Source organism: Echiichthys vipera, assembly GCF_963691815.1.
Source record: "Echiichthys vipera genome assembly, chromosome: 9".
Lineage (NCBI taxonomy): Eukaryota > Metazoa > Chordata > Actinopteri > Perciformes > Trachinidae > Echiichthys > Echiichthys vipera.
This window is the reverse complement of record NC_139834.1, coordinates 2,314,587-2,324,586: the sequence shown is the minus strand read 5'-3', so window position 1 is coordinate 2,324,586 and position 10,000 is coordinate 2,314,587. Positions and strand designations below refer to the sequence as shown.

The 10,000-nt window shown below is 47.4% G+C and overlaps 1 protein-coding gene across 1 annotated transcript in view; it reads right to left on the bottom strand.

Annotated features, from left to right (window-relative positions):
• The window catches only part of plxna3 (plexin A3), a gene marked incomplete at its 3' end in the record, with an annotated part of 77,865 nt that extends 71,087 nt beyond the window's left edge, over positions 1–6,778 (bottom strand). Inside the window, 1 exon segment of the mRNA XM_083920443.1 lies at positions 6,677–6,778.
• Between the last annotated feature and the right edge of the window lie 3,222 nt (positions 6,779–10,000).

The following is a 10,000-nucleotide window of genomic DNA, read 5'->3' as shown; positions in this document are numbered from 1 at the left end:
CTGAGTCAGAAGTCGATGAAAAAGCTTTTGGAAAAATAAACAGAAGAAGAAGAAACACGATTGTCACTTCCTGTAAGTGCTCAGCGTCGGAGTGTGATGCGTGACAGAACTTACAGTGCGTCAGTACAGTGTGCACGCTTTGGAGCACAGCAAGGATGTTGCTACAGCAGCTAGCTAGCAGTTAGCAGTGAGCTAATAGTAGCTAACATTAGCAGCTAACGGCACATATATTCCACATGTCAGTGTTTCCTGTAGCACCAGAGGAAAAGGGTTTTGTTGTAGCAGCACAACACAGAGTCCACACCACCTGTGGCTCTGCACACACACTCTGCAGCGGCCGGCAGCACCACAGACCCTCAGACCCGCAGACCCTCAGACCCGCTGACCCTCAGCCGGCCTGAACCACAGCACCGGGGGTTTGATCCCGGAGCGGGAGAGGAACAGCATGTGTGGACTCTGCGGGTTCATTTGTTCACGATAGCCGACACCATTTAGCACAACTGTTGGTGCAAACGTATGGATTTGACCCTGACCTCACACACGCGCACACACACACACACACACACACACACACACACACACACACACACACACGCACACACACACAGGTCCAGCTGCTGCAGATCAGGAGGCATCCAGGGAGGAAGTGAAAGGTGTCAGCTGATTGTTTCCTGCCTGCTCCTCAGCTCATCCTGTGTGTGTGTGTGTGTGTGTGTGTGTGTGTGTGTGTGTGTGTGTGTGTGTGTGTGTGTGTGTGTGTGTGTGTGTGTGTGTGTGTGTGTGTGTGTGTGTGTGTGTGTGTGTGTGTGGAGCTGTGCAGCTGCAGGTGGAACTCACAGACTAAAGGCACATAAACCAGAAAAACAACCAGTTCAAATATTAAATATTAAATGTTATATATAACATATAACATTTAATATTTATATATGAGATAAAAATGATTCCTTATATTTTGACCGTAGTAACGGTTGTAAACGTCGACTTCCCTTTGCAGGATGTTTTGAACACGCCGTTCAAACTTAGATTGGGAGCGGCAGTAGCTCAGTCCATAGGTGACTTGGCTAGGTTGCTGGTTCAAGTCCCTGTGTGGACCATGTATGGAGCGTGGACTGGTGGCTGGAGAGGTGCCAGTTCATCTCCTGGGCACTGCTGAGGTGCTGTTGAGCAAGGCACCGAACCCCCAACTGCTCGGGGCGCTGGTCACTGGCAGCCCCCTCGCTCTAACATCTCTCCTTAATTGCATTATGTGCATCTGTCTGTGCATGTGTGTGTATTTCGGGCCTGTGTGTGTGTGTGTGTGTGTGTGTGTGTGTGTGTGTGTGTGTGAGTGTGTAACATGAATAATAAGAGTGAAAAAAGTGAAAAAATTCCCCGTTGCGGGATAAATAAAGTAATTCTTCTTCTTCTTATAACAACAGAGTCCATGTTTATCTTTAAACTTTTCCTCAAACACACAGAAAACGCTGAAGTTATAACATTTAAACACGAGCTCAGGTTTAAGCAGCAGAGAAGTGACGGCGCGGGTGGAGAGCCGTGTCGCCGTCCTGCGTTAAAAGAGACGCTCTGATTGGTCGACTAAAGATCAGCTGGTTTCACGCACACATCTGTGAAAGTGCACTTTGGATCTGATGTTTACGAGTTTCTTTGAAATAATGAATTAAGCAGGAAAAAAAGACGGAGAGGAAAAAGTCTCTTTAGACGCCAAAGATGAAAATATCAGACGTTCTTTATTTGTGCTGACTCAGCGTTTCCTCAGCGCGGGCTATCACTGACTCAGCATGTGTGTGTGTCTGTCAGTGTGTGTGTGTGTGTGTGTGTGTGTGTGTGTGTGTGTGTGTGTGTGTGTCTGTGTCTGTCAGTGTGTGTGTGTGTGTGTGTGTGTGTGTGTGTGTGTGTGTGTGTGTGTGTGTCTGTGTCTGTCAGTCTAATTGAACACTTCTAAACACTGACCTGTGTGTGAAGACAAAGTGCTTTGGATTCAATTACACACACACACACACACACACAAGCACACACACACTAACACACACACTAACACAAGCACACACACACACACACACAGTGTTCAGACGTGAGTTTGTGTGTTCAGACGTGAGTGTGTGTTCAGACGTGAGTGTGTGTGTTCAGACGTGAGTTTGTGTTCAGACGTGAGTTTGTGTTCAGACGTGAGTGTGTGTGTGTGTGTGTTCAGACGTGATTGTGTGTGTTCAGACGTGAGTTTGTGTTCAGACGTGAGTTTGTGTTCAGACGTGAGTTTGTGTGTTCAGACGTGAGTGTGTGTTCAGACGTGAGTTTGTGTTCAGACGTGAGTGTGTGTTCAGACGTGAGTGTGTGTGTTCAGACGTGAGTGTGTGTGTTCAGACGTGAGTTTGTGTGTGTGTTTAGACGTGAGTGTGTTTAGACGTGAATGTGTGTTCAGACGTGAGTGTGTGTGCAGACGTGAGTGTGTGTGCAGACGTGAGTGTGTGTGCAGACGTGAGTGTGTGTGTGCAGACGTGTGTGTGTGTGTTCAGAAGTGAGTGTGTGTGTGCAGACGTGAGTGTGTGTGCAGACGTGAGTGTGTGTGTGCAGACGTGTGTGTGTGTGTTCAGAAGTGAGTGAGTGTGTTTAGACGTGAATGTGTGTTCAGACGTGAGTGTGTGTGCAGACGTGAGTGTGTGTGCAGACGTGAGTGTGTGTTCAGACGTGTGTGTGTGTTCAGACGTGAGTGAGTGTGTGTGTTCAGACGTGACAGTCTGGACGTTTGTGCACAGAGACAGAAACTGGATCCTGCTGACCTCTGACCTCTGACCTCTTTACTTTATTATTCATTTCCTGTTCCCTCGCTGCTGAAGCCACACTCGCTCGCAATGCTAACATGCTAATGGTTAACAGGAATAATGCAGCGGGATGCTAATGATCAGATAACAGAGTCCAGCTGAGGCTGATGGGAAAGTCATCAGCGTGGACGCATTACTGAAGGGCCGACCGGACGGGGACCCAGGAGCCCGGGGGTCCAGGGGTCCGGGGACCCGGGAGCCCAAAATGTTGCTGAGAAGGAACCCAAAACGATCCCAACGAGACTAAAAATGACTCCAAATACACTGAAAACAGACACAAAAACACAAACTCCAACTACAAACACTCAAAGAAACAAAAACAACAGACAATGGAAACAAAATGACTCCAAAGAAACTCAACACAACCACAAAACACCCACAAATGAACACAATACAACTAAAAAAAGGCGCAAAGTGACTGTAAAGAGGATGCAAACCTCCACAAACAGATGCATAATGACTAATGATATAAGTAAAATGTCAACAATTGTGACAATAAGGTGTAAAAAAACTGATGCAAGATGCAAAACGACTGCAAAGAAACTCAACACAACCACAAAAAGAACACACAAATTGACAGCACCACCACAAAGAGAGACGCAACGAGTAAAAATGGACTCTTAAAAGCGCTCTTGTTGCTGTGGGCGGGGCCTGTTGTTGCTGTGGGCGGGGCCTGTTGTTGCCGTGGGCCGAGCAGCTCGACGCCCCTGAACATGTCAGGTCAGTCAAACTTCATTGGTTCTGCAGATGTTTGGTCATAAACCGAAGTGTTGGACACATGAACATGTCCTGGTGAAGCTCATCCCATCACAGTGAAACAATGATAATAGAGAAGTGATAAAGGAGAAACACATGTTGCTCTGTCAAACGTCTCAGACAGCTTCAGCTCTCTGTTGATGTTTATTGGAGACAAACGCAGCTACTGAGATCTGCACATGAGCTTTTCATAAAGACACTTTCTGCTAATGAACCACAAACAAACGATAAAGGACCAACCACACTGAGACAGCTGGAGCACAAACAAACATGGACGCCACACGTCAGTACGTCTGTCAGTCCCACTGAATACAACTGCAAGAATACAAAATGACCACAAAATCATCAATAATGACTACAGAGAGATGCCAAACGCCCACAAAAGATGTAAACAACCATAAAAACACTCAAAACGACCACAGAAAGATGCAAAATGACTACAGAAGACTCAAAATTGCCACAAAAAGACTCTAAATGACCACATTAAGATGCAAAACGTCCGCAAAAGATGTAAACAACCACAAAAAGACTCAAAACAACCACATAAAGATGCTAAATTATCACAAAATGATCAAATATGATGACAGAAGACTCAAAATTACCACAAAGGACTCGGAATAACAACAAGAAGATGGAAAATTACCACAAAAAGATGCAAAACAACCACAGAGACTCAAGACGACCACAGCAGAAATGTAAAAAACGACAAAAAAAGATGCGAAATTACCACAAAAAGACAAAAAATGATGACAAAAGATGCAAAATTACCACAAAAAGACTTGAAAACGACCACGTAGAGACAGAAAACAACCACGTAGAGACAGAAAACAACCACGTAGAGACAGAAAACGACCACGTAGAGCCCCGTGAATGTGGAGACTCTGACCTGCAGATGATTCCCAAACAAACATGGCCGCCACACGTTTCCTGTGTCGAGCCGCCCGTCGTAGAAACAGCAAATAAATAAAGATTCAGACTCGTGGACGGACTTTAACGTAACGGTTCTGCATAAACGTGTGTAACAGGGTGACGCTCTGTCACAGCCGGTCTCCTGTTGATGATGTCACTTCCTGTGTGTCAGTCAGAAGCTTCAGAAAGCGACTTTTATCCAGTTTTAGACACTTTTTCACCAAACACTCGTGACATCCAGGTGGTTTTCACCTCGACAGTTAAACAGATGACGTGTGTTTGCTTCTTTTTGTGTTTGATGCAAAACGACCACAAAAGGACTCGAAACGACCACAAAAAGACTCGAAACGACCACAAAAAGACTAGAAACGACCACAAAAAGACTCGAAACGACCACAAAAAGACTCGAAACGACCACAAAAACACTCGAAACGACCACAAAAAAATGCAGAACGACCACAAAAAGAAACTCAGAGAGCAGCTCTGTGAAGATGGAGCAGAATAATCCGGTGATAACTCCAACAGATCCGACCGACGCACGAAGAGTAAAACAAAACAAATCAAAGGTGGTGGTTCCTGTGGTTTCCACGGTTACCGATCCGTCAGGTTATGGATCAGCTGATGGATCAGGACACTTCATCCTCTCATCACTTATTGACACACACACACGTGAGGACACACACATGTGAAGACACACCTGGGAGGACACACACCAGAAAGGACACACACAACTGAGAGGACACACACCTGTGAGGACACACACCTGTGAGGACACACACGTGAGGACACTAACCCGTGAGGACACACACCTCTGAGGAGACACACACACACACCCGTGAGGACACATATACACCCCTGAGGACACACACCTGAGGACACACAGCTGTAAGAGGACACACACCCGAGAAGACACACACACACACACACGTGAGGACACACACACCTGTGAGGACACACACGTGAGGTCACACACCTGTGAGAGGACACACAACTGAGAAGACACACACCCAAGAGAACACACACGTGAGGACACACACCTGTGCGGACACACACACACACTTGTTCGGACACACACACCTGTTCATGTTGTTGCTCTAAGTGCAGATTTAAAGGTGTTATTGATAAACACGAGTTCTTCCTGCAGCAGAATTTACATATTTACATATTTACACCTTTGTCATTTTAATCATATTTACATATTTTTGTCATATTAATAATATTTATATATTTATGAGTTAAATGTTCCTCTGAGCTGCTGATCAAAGATGCTCTCATTAATATACAGTAACGGAGCAAACACACAGTGTGTCCCAGTGTTTTAATGTTTATTGATTTATGATTATTATTCCAGGACGCATCAGGTGACCACTCGCCGCCGATCGGCTCCGATCACCGGACCTGTCGACCACTCCGACTCTGCCCGGATCGATCGGTGTGATCGGGAGGATGGAGGCACATGGAGGCCGGGTGGAGGCGGGCTGAGGACAAACATGATGGGGTTGGATTTTTTTATTTTACAGCAGCGGCCGCGCGTGAGTCCCGCAGCGCGAGGGGCGACGTTTTTCACGCGTTTTTCTCGCGTTTCGGTCGCGTTTCCAAACGTTTTCGCTGCTGCCTCCCCTCTTTGTTCTTCTTTAATGGATCAGCGTCTGGAGCAGAGCTGCCTCCCAGACCCCCCCCCTCCTCCTCCCCCACCACCTCCCCCAACACTCTCCCCTCCACACACACACACACACACACACACACACACACACACACTCACAGAAAAACACGCGTTTCTCTTTTACGCACGGGGTTTTTACTGTTTAAAATGGAGTAACACGAGCCGCCTCTCGCGCACTGACGGAGGCCGAGCTGCCTCCAACAAACCCCGGGGGTGAAGGCAGCCCTACCTGGGGTATACCCTCCCCGCACACACACACACACACACCCGGTCCCGCGCCCCTCCCCCCTCTTCTCCCTGCGTGGGAAAACAGCGTGAAAAGAGGCGATGTGCGCGCGTCCGGACCACGGAGCAGAGGAGCGGTGATGCGGCGGGGACGCGAGGCGTTCCCCCCCAAACATCCACACACATACACCCTCCTCCACCACCTCCACCACCTCCACCTCCACAGCTCCCCCCCAGGTCTGCACCCGGACCTGAGGAAAGCACAACACCCCCCCTGAGACCCCGCGGGAGGCTCCGGTCTTACCTGGACGGGCACGCGCAGAAAAGTCCAATCGGTAATTTAAATCCACAGTCCCACGCGCTGCTGCTGCTGCTGCTGCCGCTTCTCCTCCTTCTTCTTCTTCTTCTTCTCCTCCTTCTTCTTTTTCTTCTTCTTCTTCTCCTCACGTGAACCCCGGGGCAGCGCAGGTGGGCCCGGGTCTGGGGGGGCAGCAGCAGTCCGGACCGGAACCACCGTGACGCGTTTGAGGAGCGAAAGAATAATCCGGAGCTTCGGGATCAGAGAGCGGAGCGGCGCGGCGCGTCTCCCCCCATTCACACACAGCCTGCCTCGGCTCGGCTCGGCTCGGTCTGCCCCTGCTCCGCCACAGCCAGCCCCCCATCTGGAGCGTACCATTACGCACCGGGCCCGCAGGGTGGATGAGCCCATTCCGGGGTCAAATCAAAGCGAACACGCGCGGATGAATCACTTTATTTAAGTGTTATTAACACACACTCACTTCCTGTTCAGGAGGGTGAAGAGTTGTTTCTGTGCACAATAAGAGAAAGAGTTTGTTTTTATATAAATAAACAGCTGCGCACCCCTAAACAGGAGGGCGCAGTGGTTCAGTCCAGATCCTTAATCTGCTGTTTTTCTCCTCCCAGAGCCAGATGTGGAGAGAGAGAGGGATATATATATATATATATAGAGAGAGAGAGAGAGAGAGGCAGATGCAATGAGATATGTATTTATATTTATATATATAACATAGAGATAGAGGAGGTGCACGGGAGCCAGAGAGATGGAGGAGTAAAGAAACCAGGAATCGAAGAATGAAGAGATGGAAAAAAACACACGGAGAGATAAATAAAGGAGATGCATGTGTGTGGAGGAAGAGGGGGATGTGTGGAGGGAAGGATAGAAACAGAGAGGTGGAGACATTAAAGGCAGTGAAGAAAGACAGGAGAGGAAGAAAGAGGAAAAGAAAGACGGAGAGAGAGAGAGAAAGAGTCCGAAAAGGAAACAAAAAACATATAAAACGAATGAATATGTGCAGAAACAGAGAGGTGGAGACATTAAAGTGGAGTGGCTAACAGTGGTTAGCTCGGGGCAGCACGGTGAAGGCATTCAAAGGTCTTTTTTAACCACTAATGCTGCTGAAAATAACAGCAAACCTCTGCAGCAGCATGAGAAGAGTCCCTACACACACACACACACACACACACACACGAGAAGAGTCCCTACACACACAACAAAGCAGCAACAGCGTAGTTAGTGAAGCCAGAGTTTATTAAAGAGTGTTTTAAAGACTTACCTACTGGCCCCTGTACCAGCTCCTCTCATAGTAAAGTCCATTACAGTGGAAGGAGCCCATTGGTGCTTTGGAAGAAACATACAGTACATTCATTCTTTCATCTTCAGCCTCTTGTCCCTGTCGGGGTTACGCGGGGGCTGGAGCCGATCCCAGCTGACATCGGGGTGTGAGGCGGGGTCCACCCTGGACAGGACGCCAGTCTATCACAGGACACATAGAGACGAACAGAGACAGACAACCATTCACACCTACGGGTGATTTAGAGTCATCAATGAACCGAACACCTGCACGTCTTTGGACTGTGGGAGGAAACCGGAGAACCCGGAGAAAACCCACGCAGACACAGGGACAACATGCTAACTCCACACAGAAGGGCCCCAGCCGGGATTCAAACCAGGAACACTCTCGCTGTGAAGCGAGAGTGTAATACAGGTGCAAAAATATAGGTGCAAAATAGAAAAAAGCAAAGTGTGTATCAAGTCCATGATGTTTCCATAAAGTGCTCTGTGTTATAGGTTCATGAGCTGGTTCCTGTCCAGGGATCATGTCCTCCAGAGCTCATGAGCACCTGTTTGTCCATCACAGTCTGACAGATGATCATGTGCATCGTGTTTTCCACAGGTTTACTCCCACGATGCAGATGATCACCTGCATCAGGTCATGATTGATTTAGAGGACCACTTCAAGTTCATCCCGTACACTTTAATTTTGTCCCCAGATCTCCTTTGCTCTCTGACCGTCCATCAACAGATGCTGTTGTGTCTCATCATCCATCCCCCGCTCATGCTAACGAGGGGACTTTAATCATCTGGTTATTCTCTAAATGTTTGTGATGTGACTGTGAACGCACTGAATGATGGAGGACAAGATTATTGACACGTTCCAGTGAAAACTCACCGTGAGAGACGGTCAAAAGAATACAAAAGTATACACAATTATATTAGTTTAACAAAGACGAGAGAGAAAACACCTGTAACAACATACATATAATTTCTTCTGTGTGAAAAGGAGCAGGATGAAGTTTTCCCTTTAACCCAGAGACGCGTCCCTGTGCTGTGTTTGTGTGGAGACGCGTCCCTGAACGTCCCCCTGTCTGTGGGGAGGGACGACCCGAGGACGTTCAGTCACTGCGTTTATTTAAGAACAGGAGACGTGTGTGTGTGTGAATACACTTCAGTCAAATCCTGATGATGCAGAGGGAGACGGGCCGCTTCAGCTGTCAGACAGAGAGACGGACAGAGAGAGAGACAGACGGAGAGAGAGACAGGCTGGTTACGGTCAGAGGTCAGAGTGTGAACAAAGGAACATTTGCATTTCCAGGAGAAAAACTCTTATGTGAAAACGATGATATCAGCCTGTGTCAAATGGATCCAGCAGCAGGTTTATTCTGTCTGTCTGTCTGTCTGTCTGTCTGTGGGTCTGTCTGTCTGTCTGTCTGTCTGTCTGTCTTCTGTCTGTCTCTCTGTCTGTCTGTCTGTCTTTGGCTCTGTCTGTCTGCTGCAATGCATGCTGGTCTTTGTCCTGCAGGAGTTCGTGCCAGACTCTTCGGTGTTGCTCATGTTGTTCACAAAGGTGGTTTTGCTCTGACCCATCAGCAGGGACTGACATTATTATTAATAATAATAATAATAATAATAATAATAATAATCCTTATGTAATGTTTCTGCAGATCTTCTCACTCCCAGACGGCTGTAAAATCACTGCAGGAAGTGACTGTGATGTTACAGTGTTTCAGAAAGTTGGATGCAACCATTCAAGTAATAAAAGAGGTCAGACATTAGTAAGAAACCTTTTTTTATATTAAAATGGAGGGTCAAAAAGGGCCAGTGCTGAATTAATAACATCAAATATCAATAAAACAGCTGGTCCTGGCAAAGGGGGGCTGAGAGAGCGGGGGGGGGGGGTACATCGCTTTAGTCTTTATCACTGCAAACTTAATGAAAACTCACTGTAAACCAACTTTAAACCAACTTTAAACTCAAGGAAAAGACTAAACTCACTGTATTCACTGCAAATTGAATGCATACGTGTGTTGATTGCACCGGATAGTTGGT